At 41.3% G+C, this 17,069-nt stretch overlaps 1 protein-coding gene across 4 annotated transcripts in view; it reads left to right on the plus strand.

Moving 5' to 3' along the window:
- Window positions 1-17,069, plus strand: part of EPHA3 (EPH receptor A3) — a 231,936-nt gene that overhangs the window by 18,563 nt on the left and 196,304 nt on the right. The window lies entirely within an intron of this gene.

Genomic DNA, 17,069 nt, shown 5'->3' on the forward strand with positions numbered 1-17,069 from the left:
ACTCTTGTGCCGAATTGTTCAAGTACTCTTACTTATGAGTTAAAATGTTATTAAAGAAATGTCTAAATAATGTTCTTGAGGGTTGGGTTTTTTTATTTACCTTGTATCCAGATGTAATGAAACTAGAGGTTCTATTAGTGCAGTCTTAGAGCATCTGTGCTTTCAAACATGCTAATTCCATTATTTTTACATAGCGTTTGCCACCAGTCTCTTTTTTAAAAACTTTTGATGACTTAGTACCAGTGCATAGCCATCCAGTGGTGCTGATATCTGGTCACTCCCCAACTTGTTGTCTCTGTGGAATGCGTGTGTGTGTAAGAACAGCCCCTTACTCCCTTTCTACGTTGCATAGCACAGATATGCAAGGAAACTCTTGCATTCCTGTATTCTATCCCCTGAACAAAAAACTGCTTGGCAGGCTGAAGCCCTGGTGTCTGGAGCTTCCCTTGCCCTCAGAGAAGGCTGTACCAGCAAGTCTTTGCTGAAAGAAAGTACTTGGAAACCTGTGGGTCCTTCTCTTGCTGTCCTGTCACTTGTGCCTACCCTTAAGATGCTTTGTTTTCTTCCCCTATGGCAGTCTTACTTTGGTTTTCTACCCTTAGGATGACAACTCCTAGAAGTTTTTGTGTGTCTCTGCCTGTGTCTTCTACCCAATGAGTAAACTTCTGCCAGAGAGTGCTGCCACTTCTAAGTCCTTGGGAAATGTTGTCTCTAGTCTTCTTGATAAGGAGTTGCTGGCTAAGAGTCCAGCCACTGTCCTTTTTCCAGACCAACTGTGGTGTTGGCAGGTATTTGCTCATTGGTTTGTTCATAGGATCATGAACATCTGCTTTTTGATTCTTCTGTGGCTTTGGACAAGCTGTTGCTTCACCTTTATTACTTTTACAGAGATCAGTGGTAACAGTACTTCTGCATCTCTGCCTTATGGGATTCAGTTGTTACTATTCAAGTAGTGCCTTCTTGATATTAAGTATTATGCAGGTGTTTAGCAGTATTTAAGGATTACGGCTTCGTTTACTCTTTGAGTTTATACGTGAATCTCTGTTTCTGAACAATTTGTTCCATTCTCAGGGGGAAGAAGTGGGAAGAGGGTTCATGTTTCTTTCTAGTGGCAGTTCCTGCTGACTTTTCCCAATAAGAAACCTCTATAAACAGGATGTCTAAGAGGGAACTCTCCAGCAATTTCTAGCTCATCAGGTTTTTTTGTGTTCACTTGCATTTTTTTCTGGTTTTTTTTTTTGCAAAGCCTTTTTTTTTTCCTGTCTCTCCCAGCTGCCCTGCCCTCCTCTGCTTTACTCTTCTCTTCTGTTCATCTCCTTGCAGCTGTGCAGATCTGCTGTTCTGCTCCCTGCAGCTGTGCCTCTCTTGCCTTGGATGCCTAAAGCAGTTGGTAGGGAATGATACAGGGTATCTTGGGGGCTATAAGAAAACCAGATGTGCTACATTACCCCACCAAAAAAGGGCCCCCAGATCTCTCAAAGCAATTTTATTAGCTTCTGCAAGTTTTTGTCAGGTAAATCCAGCACATCTTGTTTGTGTGTGTCTGTGCATGCTGTTCTATTTACTGTAATATCCACGGATATTGAAGCCAAAGTAAATCATGGAATTGTACTGATGTTCTTACAAGTTAATGAAATTCCTAGTTAAAAATCACATGATAGTAAATTAATGCAGATCATGTACGGTGACTGTTTTTGTAAGAGAACTGAGTCTCTAAACTGTAGCCTTCAAAATACTGTGAAATTTCAAGCTTACATATTGAAACATGAGTGTAAAGTATAGAAATAGTAGCATTTATCCTATCTGAATTGGCATTTTGCTGTAAAACGATGACAACTTGAACATCATGTGAAAGAGATGCCTTCTTTTTACAGCCCTTTATTTATAGTCAATTAATTAAACCTGGTAAATATGTCTGCATCTGTCTCTGAGCTAACTAAAATATGAACTTAAACTTTAGTGGAAAAACATTATAATAAAGATGTCACATCACACTGAAAGATTGCTAATAGCATAGTGGTGATTTACAAGGTAAAGCTAATAGAGCTACACTTGAGGCTGTGATTCACAAATGAGAATATTGGTGTTGTGCCAATTCTTCTCCAGCATGCAGCAGTGTTCTCATCTGAAGCCATAAATGTCAGTATACTGAGGCCAGTGACTTACAGAATTTTAAAAAATAATTTAGCCAAAGTGTTTAATAAACCTCTTACTAGGTTAATAATTTTATCTTATCGATACATGATATTGATTGATTTCTGGCAAAACGGCTCAAATTGATTGGTTGTCATGTTCAGTGGTTCTTTATTCTTTTAAGTCTGCCTTGACTTGGACATATATAATAACAGCTTTCCAGAAATTCCTGAATATTCATGTTAAGATTTATAGGTCATCTGTATTCAAAGATTTCCGTGTTCCACATAAGAACACTCTAATGGCAGTGTTTTAGACCATGGTTAATAATATCACCCTGTAAGAATGTGATCTCTCCTTGAACCATCCCACACAGCCACAGTCTTGGCGTCAGTAACACTGATCTGGTCAAGCTCATTAAATCCCTTAAGTACAAAACATCGGCCCCTCAAGATAGCAAGGCAACGGAATTAAAAAATATAATAGCGGGCTTTGCTGATGCTTGAGCATGATTGGCAGCAGCCACAAGGCCTGTATCCTGTACTACCATCTCCAGCACCTGCCTCGGCAACCTTTTTGTAATGCCAATCAGTCAAATACCAGTTCCATTTCTATAGGTTTCATTAAAGGGGAAAGAAAGAAGAGCTACTTAGTCTGTGCAGAGTATATTATTGATATGCTGATTAAGCATAACGCAAGTGATCATTAACTGCAATTCACGTAAATTACAGCAGCACAGATGTGGGGGTTGGGAGGATAAAAAAGCAAGTCACTTTAATAATATACAATAGAAATGTGATGGATAATTCATACAGGACAAAAAGACTACAGTCTAAATCCTGTTCTGCATATTCATGTGAGTAGTTGTATTGGTTTCAGCATCATTTTTTTAGTAAGAAAGATGTATCTAATTTGACCCTAGCTCTGTGTTCTCTGGGAAGTTTGGAAAAAAAAAAATTAAAAAATTGTGGCATGATCACGGTACATTGTTCTGCAGTCACCCAAACTGTGTCTTGATCTTTACATGTTTATTACTCATATTTATGGACTTCAAATTTTTGGGCACTTCTTTTTTTTATGTAGTTGGTAGAAAAGTAAAAGAGAAATCATGCTTACCTTGTTTTGCTTGTAGCTAGAGAAAATAATGTTCTGGCATTTATAACTGTCATGTAATAGATAATTGTATAAAAACCTAAACCAAGCCAAAAAAACAAACAAAAAAAAACCCCTCAATGTGTTCCGTACATGACCAAAATTAGTAAATTGCAGGCAAAATTTTGAAAGACTGGTTGGGAAATAAAGATACTGGCTTTGATTGTGGCAGTTCTCTAGGTCCCCAAGTTTCTTCAGAAGCATCTGACTTCTTTGAGAGCTGGCCATGCTCAGTACCGTAAACTTTTGGGCATGTACTTGAGCTGCCAACTGTACACTGAAGTGCTTTGAAAAATCTGGTGTGAATAACTTTGCTTTTTCTTAGTGGTCACTCTCATGATCATTTGAACAAAGCAAGCTGATCATCTTAGTAGTGGAAACTGGTTTGTATGTATTAGAGAAGGATAACATTCCCTGCTTCTGTACTATTTTGTGTTGTGCTAGGAAGGCTAGAGCACGCATGACTGAGATTAATGAGAGTTTTTCCATCAACCGAAATTGGGTTAGAATCAAAAAATCCAAGTGAAAATGAGGAAAATGCCTCCTTTCTTATATTTCAAAAGCCTGAAAGTAGTTTGTCACATTAGACTGCATTACTTACTATCCGTGACAGTGGGAGTCTCCCTGGCTGCATTTGTTCTGGTTTCAATAGCCAGCTAATGTGTGGCACTATAAAAACTTTTTGGCCTTTTTTTGTGGGATATCATACAATGGTTTGGGTTGGAAGGGACCTTAAAGACCATCTAGTTCTGCCCCGCCCCCTGCCATGGGCAGGGACACCTTCCACTAGACCAGGTTGCTCAAAGCCCCGTCCAACCTGGCCTTGAACACTGCCAGGGAGGGGGCAGCCACAGCTTCTCTGGGCAACCTGTGCCAGTGTCTCACCACCCTCACAGGAAAGAATTTCTTCCTTACATCTAATCTACATCTACCCTCTTCCATTTTAAAAACCCTCATCCTATCTCCACACTCCCTGATCAAGAGTCCCTCCCCATCTTTCCTGTAGCCCCCTTTAAGTACTGGAAGGCCGCTATAAGGTCTCCCCAGAGCCTTCTCTTCTCCAGGCTGAACAACCCCAACTCTCTCAGCCTGTCCTCACAGGGGAGGTGCTCCAGCCCCCCGATCATCTTCATGGCCTCCTCTGGACCCACTTGAGCAGGCCCATGTCCTCCTTATCCTGGGGGCACCAGAGCTGGACACAGTACTCATGGACAATGACCGCAGAAGAGTCTGACTAAATAAGCATTTGGGTATCCCTTGCGACTAGATGAAGGTGGAGGAGAACTTGTGCAGAGTTATATTTTGCTTGTGATTAAGGTGCACTCAAATAAACTGCATTCAAGAATCAGTTTTCCATGCCAATGTGAATGGAAAGTTTCTCTGTTTATATGGAAGACATTTTCAAGATTAGTAAGTATTTCCATGAGCAGCAGAAATAATGAGGTTTGTTTTCCTGCAGTTTTGTGTCTTGCGGTTAATTGTGTCCTGTGAGTGAATGTTTTTTTGCAGTAGGTCCTTAATGCCAGCGGGTTTCCTGGTGTCACACTTCAGTCTTTCCCTCAGCTGGGCACACAGAAAGCTTCTCTTCCCTACATGTGTCTCTTATTTTCACACCACTGCAGAATTTTAGGACAGCTGAGCCATCACAAAAGCTTGAAACTGGTCAACAAATACAAAAATTTACAAAACAACCCAATTTTAGTTTTCTTTTGATACCAATTGACATCTTAGTCTCTATTAATTTTTTGTCCGAGACACCAAGCTTACAGTATCACTTAGAAGTTGACAAGTATTTGAAGTGGGGAGTATTACCAGAATCACCGTGTGGTTGTGAAAATGAGTTTCAAAGTAAAACAAATGATATCAAACAATTGGTATGAGACAAAAGATTGAAACTGAAAGGTTTCTTTATAAAATAAAAAATCAAGTACCTTTTTTCAAAATGAAAACAGACACATTATGCTGTTACACACTTTTTTCCCTACTCATTAGCAGTGGCATTTCCTTAGTACTTCTTAAAGCAATGCATTGTGTTAAAACCAAGATTTATCTATGTTTTGCCTGAGCTCTGGTCTCCTTACAACTTCATATATTTCCTACTGTCGCCCTGCCTTTCACGACTGGTGTATCAGGTCTGAAATGCAAGCAGACTATTTTGGCGATTGAAAGTCAAAGCAACCACTTGGGATTCTCTTTTTGTGAATCATAGACTTTGTTTTGTCTTACACTGAATGGCTGATTGAGAAAGTAATTTTTTTTTTTCACTAAGATATTTGCTTTTGGGGTGCACTGAAAGTGTATTTCTTTCATTTTATTCTCCTTTTTTAAAATTAATGAAAGAGTGTTAAAAAATAATAGCACTTTTACTATAACTTTCATAAGTTCTTCCCTTCACCTCCAATTTTCTGTAATCGAGCATGTGCCATTTCTCATTTTTAGACTTTTTGTTTTCTTCCTACTAAAATAAAACTGAATTTATTTTTAATTACTGTAAAGTGAACAATTTTGCTTTGGAGAGGGACACTTAAAAATCTGTATCTTTTGAACTAAAATCTCTTCACACTCAGAGCTTGAATCAGAATGCAGTGGTGGTTTCTTCAGCCTGTGGGTGCTGCTTTTGCATGAAATCTGAACATGATGAAAGATAAATGTATTTGTACTGTACTTTTCCCCCTTTCTGATAGGTATTACTTTTAGCAATATAAAGCTCTGAGATATGTCAGGTGATTGTTTTAATTATATGAATATTGTTAAACTGATGACAGCATTGTTTAGTACTGCTTTCTGAATATAATACAGAAGTTTTCTTGCTGTCTTCAGAAGCAGTATGTAAGTAGAATGTACTTTTCGTGTACTTTAGCTGACTTTGACTTGTGTTTCATCAGTGCACTATCTTCAGCTGCTTGCATTAAGCACACATTTAAAACGGAAGTTTAAAAAAAATTAGGTGGAGTTGACAAAAGAAATGGTGGAAATGATTTGAAAGAAAAATTCGTATCATGCATATTACTTCAGAATTATATTTATGCCTGTCTCTTGTTATGAATTGTTACCAGAAAGAAATGCCTTTTTAAAATGTAGAACACTGATATTCTTTAGATGTGTTGTTTTGATAATTGTGGTCTGTGTTGCATTCATTTGAAAAATTCAATATGATCATAACAGTACTGTGTTCTGGTACATTTTAAAAACAGCTTTTAACTTGACCTAAAGTAAAAAGTATGCTAATTTCTATTCCATGTAAGGGAAGGAGAAAGACTTCTTTCCCTTTCTTTTGAAACTAGCGTTTTTACCATGTTACTTCAAATAATGAGATTCCTATTTAAAAAAAAAATTGCAACAACATACATGTAAAATGTACAGTAAGTACAATGTCTTTGTATCATTTTTTATAATGAAAAAATACGGAAACCCCCCCCATATTTCATTAGCCTCATCAGTCATTTTACTTACTCGTAATAGGTTGCTGAAGGTTGGGTATCAGTTTTCTGTGGTTTCAAGTGAAAAAAAAAAAGGGGGGGGGGGCAAGTTTTGGCTTCTGTTCCAACTATTCCAAGAGTTAAGTAAAGATCTTATTTAGAGATGGAATTGCAGATACTTCAGCTTCCATTTTTTTCTTTCTAACTTTCAAAACGTAGAAACGACATCATTCTCCTCATGGGCAGAATTTTATTTCTGTCAGTATAAACGCAGGCCATTTGTGAAAAGTCCTCTCATGGCCCGATGGCCATATTTTTCCCTTTGTAAAGAAACGCTTACTTTATAATTTTATTCATTTTTCTTTTGTGCTGAATTTATTTGCATAAACGAGAATAGAACAAAGTAAATGCAGTAGCTGTCATGAAATGCAACGTTATTTATCACAGGGGCACACTGCAGTCGATTTTGAGGCTGCTTTTATAACATCAAGACCACAAGGAAAGTAACTACTGTCTCCAGATAAAAATGCCCATAAACGCTTTTGCCTGATCGCTTTGCTGCCGTCGTGGGTTGTTTTTTATGGTCTAAATAGTTTTGGTAGGCAACTCATTACGGATATGTCTCTTTTTTTTCTTTTTCCCCAGATTTCTGAAAATATTCAGTGTGAAATGATTACCCGTGTAGAATAGTATTTCCTACAATTTAAAATTTGTTCTTTTACAAGCTGTTGCAAAGTCGGTGTATAAAGCGCACACTGTTGGCTTGCTGCCGCTTAACACAATGCAGTGGTTTCTGGGCAAGACACCCACATGTTGCTTAATTTTCCCCCCAATCTCTGAAGAGTTGTTTGTGAAAACAGCCTGAGGATTCTGTTAATTAACGTCCTAATTTCGCACCCTTCAAACTCCCCGGAGTGCCTTCCCAAGCCTTCCGAAGCGCTGAGGAGAAGCAGCCGCGGGGCGAGCGCCGGCGGGCGGGGCGCGGGTTCCCGCCCGGCGGCCGCTCCCGTCCCTGTGCCGGGGGCAGCTCGGCCCGGCCCGGCCTGGGCGACAGGGCCAGCGCTGCCCCTTCCCTCCGCGGCGGCGGGGCTGCGGGCAGCGCCAGGCTCGGTCCCGCGGCTGGAGGGCAGGTGAGCAGCAGCGGCGGGGGACGGGGACACGCACACACACCACCTCCCCCCCCCCCCCCCGCCCCGGGCGGAGGCCCCGCCGCAGCTCCCTCCTTCCCTCCTCCGCCCGGGCGCAGGGCTGCCCGTTACGGCGGGGACCCCGGCGGGGCTGCGGGGCCTTTCCCCAGCCGCGGGCAGAGGCGCGGGCAGGGTCCCCCGCGGCTGAGGGCGCCCGCCGGGGAGGAAGCGCGGCGGCTGCCGAGCGGGAGGCGCGTTAGGAGGAGGAGCATCGCGGGGCGTCTGACCCGCCCCGCCGCTCCGCTCAGCTCCCGGCCCGGCCGGGCGGCGGTGGGTTCCGCTGGGTTTCCTCCCTTGCCGGGCGGCCACGGGCTGCCCCGGGGGGGAAGGTTCCAGACCTCAGCGGCGGGGCCAGGACAGCTGTTAGGGCCCTGCCGCGGGCGGTAGCGTGAGCGGTACCGGCAGGCGAAGGAGAGGCGCGGGTCGGGCGGTCACGGCCGGCTCCCGGCGAGGCGGCCCAGCGGCCCCGGCCTCCCCGCTCCCTCCTGGCCCGGCCCGGCCCGGCTCGGCAGGTGGCGCTGTGCCTTCAGCGCGGCCCCCGCCGGCCGGGCCGGGCCGGGCCTGCCCAGTCTCGCCCCACAAGCCCGGCCCCGGGTCGCGGCGGGGCTGATGGCCGGCACCTCCCGGCACGGTTGGGCTTGTCACGTCCTCTTAGGCAGGTGCTGTGGTTCCCTTTAGGTATGCTGTGCAGCTCCGGAACGCAGCAAGCGGCCGAAATTTCAGCTCTTCGTGCACTGGATTTGGCTTGGAGGGGAAGGTGTTATGGTGAAATGCGTGTTTCATACTCGTGTTCTGCTTTTAATCAGTGGTTGAGCCCTGTGAAGGGTACGTGGGGGCTAAGGGCTCTTTGCACCGTGCGTAGATACTATCTTATACATAATATGGTGATGAAATCTGTGAGTTTTACTCGGTGACATTTGGTCCTTGCATCTGTGTGTTGGTTTTCCCTGCCTAACTGCTATTCCTTGATATCTCTCAGACTAGGACTTTATTTCCAGCTGTTGGATTTTCAGAGGCCCCGAAGGGTAATTAAGACACGCAGAATGATTGCTAGTTGGCTGTTAGCACATGTACATATGGATGAGTGCTGTGCTGCTGTGTGGTTTGTGTGCTGTTGCATTAGACAAGTAGGGGCAGTCAACACCATCCTTCCTCAAGGGCCTGACAATTGATTTTAGTTAGACTCCAGGGAAAAAATTTGAATCACTCTATGTTCTTGTTTTCAAACACAATAAAAACCTAAACCCAAAGCGTATCTGTTACATCTACAGGACAGTTACTGCTTACAGTAGCTGAAGCTTAGTTTCTAAATTGGTTGTCAACATTCACGTACAGTGCTTTCTGTATAGAAAAGCTAGGGAATGGTAGGAATTAGTACCCTTTATCAATTTTTTATCTTAGAACATTACAGGTAGGTTTTGACCACCAATCCTTTAATTAGGCTGTTTAGACTTCATTCATATTGACAAAAAAATAGTGGTGGATTAACTTGTTTCAAGTTCTGATGTTATCCCAAAAATATGACTGATGGGAGAGGTTGGTGATGTTGGTGTTGGTTATGGATCAGGCTGCAGAATGGCATCAATCAGAATCTCCTTTTCACTTGGAATCTTTTTTAAAGTTTGATGCTGAAATGTGTTTCAGTTTCAGAGATGTAGATTATCAGAGAAACGATAAAACATTGTTTGGAAGAGTTGCCAGGAGGCCATCTAGTCCATCCAGTCTCCTGCTCGGTGCAGGACTATTGTTAATGTTATATCAGGTCAACAGGTATGGCTTTGATTGGGGAGTCTCAGAAGCCTCGGAGGATGGAGATACCACCACGGCCCCTCCAGGCAGCCTGTTTCAGTGCTACACGGGCTTCTAGCGGACAGAATTCTGCCTGAATCTCTTAAGACACAGTTTGTGGCTGTTTTCTCTCCTTATACCATCTGCCATGATTGAGGGGAGTTTGACTGTGTTAAGTCCCTTTCAAGTAATTGCAGTCTGTAATTAGATCACTCCTGAACTTTTTCTTTTCACAAGACTGAACAACCTCTGCTTCCTCAGATGGTGTGCTTTTGTCCTCTAACTCTCTTGGTATTGAGCAATCTTACTGGGTACAATGCCATGCTCATTGCCATACTAGCTTCCTTAACTGGGCGAGATGAACATGTGAAAAACCTCTACTAGGATGGCAAAAAAAGTCCAAGAATGGGATGAAGGAAAAACGTAGGTGCCTTATCTGTGTAACTGATCAAGTGTTTCAGTCTAGAAACAGTTCACAAGCAACATTATATTTTATTTTACATTCTTTTCACCACCCAGGGATTTGACAAGTAGAAGCTAAATGGGTTCTGGAAGAGTTGAGATTTCTTGGAAAGAGAAGATAACAGCATAATATGGCTTACTTCTCCACAGCTCCTAAAAATGAGAAGTTGGGCCCTATACTAGCTTGTTATCGAAAAGCTCTTGTAATGGGAGACATGTTTGTCTAGAATCTGAATGTTTTCAAGACCTTTTCCAATCTTGAGAGCTTTTTTCATGATAGCAAAAAAATCTTAAGATTGTGTTTTCTGCCCAGAGGGGAGATTTTATTTGTTTAAGATTTAGTAGCAGGAGTGCTTTTTGGATTTGAGTGTTTTCTTCTTTAAAGGAAAAATAGAAAAGAAGGCAAGCATGTTTCTTCAGGGTGAATAGAGCACAAAAAAAAGAGGGCCATTAAATGACATTAAATAGTCAAAGTCAATGTGGAGAGAGGTGTCAGGTGTGAGGGTAAGTGAAGAATCAAGACTGAAATCTGCAGAAAGCAACCTGGATTTAAACTGCTGCCTTCCATCAGGAAGACTTGGAGCTTCTTTCCTGTGTGACAGTAGGGAATAAAGATGCCACAACAACTTTCATGTTCCAGAGGAAAGCCAGGACCCTTTGGCTTCTGCAGGAGGGAGAGAGCTTGGGTTAACTCCTAGCTTCCCCGTGACTCTGACTCCTTCCTTCATATTGCAGAGATTAATTCAATGACATTTGTGCCTGTCATGTGTCCAAAACTCTGCCTTCATGAACCTCTGTGTAAATATTTACTAGAAGTTCAAACAAACAGGATTCTTGCTTTCCCTCTTTTCACTTAATGTTAATGCAAAATTAACAACCAGAACTTCAGAAGTTAATTTTCTTCCTGGCCATGTAGTTTCATACATAGTGTGCAATGCATTCCGTCAAACTTCGGGGATGTGTAACCTGGCAAAGCAAACATTGCTACTGGAACTTGAGCGTTTATGTTCCGATATCCTTGTTTAGCCATTTAACTTTCACTAATATTTTTGTGACACTTTATTAATAAACATAACGTATCCATGACGGTAATTTAATTTTACTCTGAAACCTGGTAATAAATATTTGAACTGTAGAGCATTTATGTAGAAGTGTGTTAGCCTGAAGAAATGTTTAGAGATGAAGCTGAGCTGCGCTTCTCCTGATGGCCCTGTAATTCAGCAGCGTATATTCAGAAGTAAATGGTTTTCAGGTTAGAACATCCTCTTACAATGAAAACATCCAGAGGGGTGAACGTTAATAAGACTGGTAGAAAAGTACTGTGTGGATGAAGGACAGGCAGGAGTGGTGAAGTCGCGCACAAAATAAATGTGCAGCCCAGATGGAAACTTTCCCTCTACTATGTGACTGATTTGCCAGGACCGTAGGACTCCTGAATCATCATTTTCTTGTAGGCTGGGAACTAACTGTGGAGGTATCTCCAGAGTACGCATGTGACTAAACAGAGGTATTGGCTTTAAAGCACAAGAGGATGGGATTGGATGGGCAGACAACAGACACCAAATCTTGGAACAGACCACTTACTGAATATGGATACTGTCACATTTTTAATTTGCACGATGTTTTAAGAGAAGCCTATGCATTGTCTATCATGCTGTAGCAGAGGGTGGATTGTGGACTACCCCACTTCAGAGTTCCTGAAGGGTTAGTGGCTTGATTTTAAAGTATTGATAAATCGAATGTAAGCAGAAACTGAGAGAATGGAGAACATTTTGGAAATAGAAAGTAAATGCTGAGTGTTGGTGTTCTTCAGATTTTTAGGAAAACTAATAGATAGGTGGCATCCTACATCCTGAAAATTCAGTTGTTGCATGTGACTGCACTAGTGCAGTGTCTTGATTTAGAAGGTGGAGGGCAGCATTGAACTCAGAGCTAACTTACTTGGTTAAACCCCTGTTAATAGAGACACAGAGTGAAAGGTCTGCAATTTGTGATATAGAGGTTGAAATGTAGTGACTTTGAGGACTGAGCAAAGAAAATACAGTTTTACTTTATTGGCAGTTGTGTTTTAAGCTGAAAAATGGCAGGTCTTCCTATAGAAGGTGTAAAAGAGTAATACAGTGTTATTAAGTATATAATCTGTGTTTATGTCCTTTTAAAACTAATTCAACAGTGGAGTAAAGAAGTATCTGAACTGAAGGTATGCCCTTGGACTGTTGCAATGACTGATGTACAAAGGTTTGCAGGATTATGTCTGCTACCCTATTTTATATTAAATATAAAATGTATATTTAATTGTTTCTGATGTGTTTGGAAGTGAACTTTTTTAAACCATATGCATTTTAACTGTTGCATATTAGAGGTATTTACAAACATTGGTCAAATGTGATGTAGGTTTGTTTGACCTAGTTTACTAGTTGAGTTAAAGGCAGCGCTGTGACCAAATCTAAACAGGTTTTGGCATGGCCACCTGCAATGTGTTTAATTTAGAAATCAAGTTCATTTAGTAACTAGGACACTGTTTTTTTCTCTTTGGTTAAGCTTTGTTTAGAAAAACTGGGTTAAATATACAGATTCAAATCTTCCTTTTGCATTCTTCTGTAAAACAGAGATTTTGAATTAAAGTCTTACAAATTCTTTTCCTTTTATTTACCTGTCAAATTCAGCAAAAGGTACTCATTCAGGAAAGATTTAGGAAATGGGCAAGAAACAGTCTGCTTATAATTTCTGTTTCTTTTTCTTTTTTTTTTTTAATAAAAATGTTTTTATAAAAAATAAAGGGGAGGGGAAGAGAAGAAACTACAAGTGACAGCATTCTGTTCAGCTTACCTTTTTACTGCTAAATTTCCCTCCTTCACCTCCACAGGAAGAACAGACCAACCTTCCTGTCCGTGTTTCTTGCCAGTGAATGCTTTGGTCTGGTTGTTTCCTCTTGTTGCCTGCAGTGAGATTCTACCGACTGCGTGGGAGGAGTTTGCTCAGTATAGTTGAGTGCCAGGCCTGGAGGCTTCTGAAGCCCCTCTAGGATGGGAATAGTGTAGAGCAGGGATTCTCAACCTTTCCTTCACCACGGACCCCCTTTAAATACCTTTTGTAGCCACGGACCACCAAGACTTAATTCAAGATTTAAAGCACTAGACTGCATCAAATATTTTATTTTAATTTTTTCATGAAGGGTCTTCAAATTTGGAAAGAAAGGGAGATAAATTAATCTGTTAATGCACACAGTCCTATTATAATATCTTTATTGCAATGACTCCATACGAATTTAAAATAATAGCATCAGTACTCTTCTTGCTCAAACGGCCCATTTTATGGTATTTTAACATTCTAATTCTGAATTTGATGCCAATTTTTGCATTAAAAGTCTTCTCACCTCCCCCTTTGTTTGTGTTCAGTCACCATGTATTTTTGTTTATGGGTCCAGGGCCACCACTTGGAGGAACAGACTTCAGCCCCATTGTGGCCCTAAAGAGGGCCATTGGGTTAAGAAAATGTCTTTAAGAGAAGCATCGCCTAGTTAAAGTGGGTCCCACCAACCATACTAACACTGAATGTACTAGTGCTTCAGGGCAAGTGTGGAGGGGGGGGCAGGCTTGAGTATGAGAGGAGCATTGAGGGGAGGGCGTTGTGCGAAAAGGAGGCACAGTGCTTGCTGTGGGCCAGACCAAATGTTTCTGGGCTGGACGTTCCCCACCCCTGCTTTAAGCCTTCATGGACCCCCTCTGATGACATTGTGGCCCCCCAGGGTCCGTGGACCACAGGCTGAGAATCACTGGTGTAGAGGTCTTCTCCAGTGCTCTGCTATGGATTGTGCAGAATTAACTGTGTGTGCTTTCGAAGTTGGGTATTCTGGAAGAATAGAATTTCTGTTGCCTTATACCTCAGCTGTTTTTTTAGCATACAGGCATTCTTGAGTCGATTTGGTGACCTTCTGTCGGAGGTTGGAAGATCGGTAAGGTGTGTTGTTAGTGCAAGGCCATTCTTCAACTGTGGTGTTGGTGTGCATCTCTGGAACGTATGTGCGTACAGATACATGCTTCTGTACACTGTATTACTAAAAATTATGATAATATGTAATTGAAAAAAAATGACCGTTTACACAGTGACAATGTTAGAATTGAATCCTGCCATGTTTAGCTTGATCGATTAAGGAAATAGGTTTTAGTAATTCTCGTGTAAATTCAGTTATTCTTCATCTGTCCCTAATAACATTTGAGTGGAGGGGGTTGGGTAGCATAGGTCTCTAACGTACTTAATTCCTGTGTTTCATGTAAGAAGGACTTAGTCTTCTGTTGAGTAGCTCCACTCAAGGTGTAGTTATTAACCATTGCAGTATCTACATGGAGGACAGCCATTATAAAAGTCCAACTCAGGAAAACCATTTAAATAAAGCGCTACATCCCTAAACCTAAAGTCACATGAGCACCAGATAAAAATCTGTATGAAGCCAATCTTCCTTAGTTCTCACATGCATGGAATTACTTGTTCAAGAAAGTTTCCTTAGGCTTTGGAGGGCTTCTAAACCATGGTACGTGAGGTGCAATGGCAAGTAACAGGTATGACCCCACGCAGGATGTACATCTCTGTTTTACTGCATAAGTATGTGGATAGAATTTAAAAAGCCTTAGAAATACATGTATGTTTGAAACTCAGTGTTTATATTCCTAGCAATTAAGATCCTTTAGAAAATCTCAAGCATGTGATTCTGCATTTGAGAGAAGCTCCTTGGGGATGTATGTTCATGCTCACTGTATTTTCCACTGAAATGTGGTTCTGCATACTAGTAAAAGATTGCACTGAGTATTAACAGTATTTGAAAATTATGCAAGAACAACAACTTCTGCAATATCTGCTGTTAATGATACAGAAGAAACTGATATAGGAATGAAATATTGGAGGTGGGGCAGGAAGTAACCAACTACTTCTTAATATATATACATGGCGCGAACTTTTTTTCTTAGGTATGCCAGATGACAAGATGATGTTAGGTAGCTTCTGCTTTCTAGCAAGGAACATCAGAACCCTTACCATAGCTGACATAGGTACTTTAGGAATGCTTTTAACCACGTGGAGTAGCTGAAAAGGTTTATGTAGAAAAACAGAAGAATAATAATGTAAAGATGTCTAGAAGAGTTACCGTGATAAATTTCCTAAACTTAATTCTTAGCAGGAGACAGAATCACTTTTATCCTATCAAGTCTATCACTCTGGACAGAAGTGAAGGCTGGACAGAGCTTTAGGGTCCATAGTGTATTCAGGTTGTTGTTAACCTACCTGTGAACCCATTTTAGTCAGGAATTGTGTTGGATTTACATTGTAACTAAGAGTAAAGTGTGGCTTCATGCCAGTGATGCTCCTGCACTGAGCATAACAAAGAGACTAGTTAATGCAGTCTTTTTTTTTTTCTTTTTTTACCCACCTCTGCCATTGTAAATGTGAGTAGTGTTTTGTAAATACAATGAACTGAAATGAATATAAACTGTTATATATTGGCACCACATTTTGTGCCAGACATTCAGTGAGATAAAGTCATGGCTGGAAAGGACAGAGGTGAAATAAGCGTCTGAAGAGAAATCATTGGTTCAAAATGGCTATAAATGCCTTGGTTGTGAAGAGAGAATGAATATAGAAGTGCAGTAAGCTGACACTGGTGACTGGTGTGAGCAACGTATGTAGTACACTAGGCAGCTGGAAAGGTTATGGAATGGTTAATGGCAATATTAAAATGATAATAAAGTAAGAACGCCAAAAGGTCAAAATAAATAATAAAGACATATTGTGTTATCTGTGAGAGAATGGACTAATAAGAAAAAGTGAAGAATCTTAGAAATAACCCAGAATAATTTAAATAACATGGAATTTGCATAAAACTAAAATCAGATTAAAGTATTGTTTCAGTGTTCACAAATCTCTAAAAATGTGTAAACCACAAGAAAGGTTGTGCTGGGCTTAGCATGGTGGGAATGGATTATCATTAGCTTCTTTTGGTGACACTTGGCATTTTGTGCACTGAAAGGAAGAGGGATATGGGGGAAAACAGTAGATAATGTAATAGACATCTACAGCAAATGTTGCACAGAAGGAGATGGAACGAAGGAAAATGGGAGCTAAAGAGAGGAAATTCAGAAAGAGGGAGAGAAAAGAAAAGTGAAGGATGCAGTCTTTAAAATACATAGCTACATGTGAGCAAGCTGTAAACTCAGAAGGAGACACATGTGGTTTACAGATCGAATATATTTTTTTCTTGCTGTTTGTTAAACCAGTAGAAGAGAATCCATGTTTGCCTCATGCCCTGTGGTCTGTATGACAGCATGGTCCTTTCTCTCCAAAGGGCTGTCTGCGCTCCCGGGGGGTCCCAAAAGGTAAAGGTGAGCAATGGGCTGCTCACAGAGCAGGACTCCTTCCACAGCAGCCCTCTGTCATCCTGCCAGAAGCTGTAGACATTCTCATGTTGCGTCACTGGGGTGTGACTCTGTCTCGTTGCTGAATCCTTTTACTGGACCTGTAAAGTAGCCGTGGGGTGAGAATGGAATGGTGGGGGGTAGGTGTGGGAGACCAGCAGGTAGACAGGCAGCAGTTGCTGGATCCTGTTGAGTAATGCCTGCCCCAAATAGTAACTGCCCTTGTATCGTGCATGTTAAATCTGATATAGTTGATAAATTAAAAAATTACCATCAGCTCTGAATTTTCATGTTAAGACACAATGCTTTTAGAAGTTTGCCAGTGGCTTTAAAACAGTTGGCATTGCTCTGTATTTACGAGTCTGTTGTTTCTCTGTTGTTCAGTGAAGGGAGTAATTAAAAAACCACCAACAACTATGAGACCTCCTGTGCCATTCCAAAACACTGGTTTTGCTGCCGGGAATTATCTTTTTAAAAAGATAACTGTTTTCCAAGGTTCAGCAAATACCTTAATGATTAGAATG

The sequence above is a fragment of the Strix aluco genome, chromosome 2 (assembly GCF_031877795.1).
Source record: "Strix aluco isolate bStrAlu1 chromosome 2, bStrAlu1.hap1, whole genome shotgun sequence".
In the NCBI taxonomy this organism is placed as follows: Eukaryota; Metazoa; Chordata; class Aves; order Strigiformes; family Strigidae; genus Strix; species Strix aluco.